The following is a 1,647-nucleotide window of genomic DNA, read 5'->3' as shown; positions in this document are numbered from 1 at the left end:
GGCTACCATCAGTTGAGGATTAGAGCATCCGATGTCCCTAAGACAACTTTCCGCACTCGGTACGGGCATTATGAGTTCTTGGTGATGTCATTTGGTTTGACAAATGCCCCAACAACTTTTATGTATTTGATGAACCGAGTGTTCAAGCCTTACTTGGATTCGTTCGTGATAGTCTTCATTGATGATATTTTGATCTATTTCCGCAGCCGTGAGGAGCATGAGCAGCATCTGAGAGTGGTTCTTCAGACTTTGAGAGATAATCAGTTGTATGGTAAGTTTTCGAAGTGTGAGTTCTGGTTGAGTTTGGTTGCATTCTTGGGTCATATTGTATCAGTAGAGGGTATTCAGGTAGATTCGAAGAAGATAGAGGTAGTCAAGAACTGACCTAGACCCACATCAGCTATTGAGATCCGAAACTACTTGGGTTTGGCAGGTTATTACCGTCAGTTTGTAGAGGGGTTTTCATCTATTGCAGCCCTGATGACCAGGTTGACCCAGAAGGGTGCCCAGTTCAGGTGGTCGTACGAGTGTGAGGCGAACTTTCAGAAACTCAAGATAGATTTGACTAAGATACCGATATTGGTTTTGCCCACATGTTCAGGGCCATATACAATTTATTGTGATGCATCTCGTATTGGACTTGGTGCAATGTTGATGCAGGATAGAAAGGTCATTGCTTATGCTTCGCGACAGTTGAAGGTTCATGAGAAGAATTATCTAGTTCATGATTTAGAGTTAGCAGTCATTGCTCACGCATTGAAGATTTGGAGGCATTATCTGTATGGCGTGTCATGTGAGGTGTTCACGGATCACAAGAGTATGCAGTATTTGTTCAAGCAAAATGAGCTAAATTTGAGGCAGAGAAGGCGATTGGAGTTATTGAAAGACTATGATATCACCATCTTATATCATCCGGGGAATGCCAATATAGTGGTCGATGTTTTGAGTAGGAAGTCAGTCAGTATGGTCAGCCTTGCATATATTCCGGTCGGTGAGAGACCGCTTGCTTTGGATGTTCAGGTTTTGGCCAATCAGTTCGTGAGATTTGATGTTTCTGAGCCCAGCCGTGCGTTAGCTTGCATAGTTGCTCGTTCTTCTTTATTGGAGCGTATATGAGATCGGCAGTATGATGATCCTCATTTTTGTGTCCTTAGGGACACGGTGCAGCACGGTGGTGCCAAGCAGGTTACATTAGGAGGTGATGGAGTTTTGAGGTTGCAGGGTCGAATTTGTATGCCTAATGTGGATGGACTTCAGGAGTTGATTATAGAGGAGGCTCATAGTTCTCGGTACTTTATTCATCCGGGCGCCGCTAAGATGCATCAGGATTTGCGGCAGCATTATTGGTGGAGGAGGATAAAGAAGGATATTGTTGCGTATGTGGCTCGGTATTTGAATTGTCAGCAGGTAAAGTACGAGAATCAGAGACCTGGTGGTTTGTTTCAGAAGATCGAGATTCCTGAGTAGAAGTGGGAGCGGATCACTATGTATTTCGTTATTGGACTCCCATAGACTCGGAAGAAGTTCAACGTAGTGTGGGTTATTGTTGATAGGCTGACCAAGTTAGCACGTTTCATTCCGGCGGCAGTCTCCTATTCTTCTGAGCGGTTGGTAGAGATCTATATCCGGGAGATTGTTCATCTTCAT

Source organism: Nicotiana tabacum, chromosome 6, assembly GCF_000715075.1.
Source record: "Nicotiana tabacum cultivar K326 chromosome 6, ASM71507v2, whole genome shotgun sequence".
NCBI classification, from domain to species: Eukaryota; Viridiplantae; Streptophyta; class Magnoliopsida; order Solanales; family Solanaceae; genus Nicotiana; species Nicotiana tabacum.
This window is presented reverse-complemented; position numbering follows the sequence as displayed.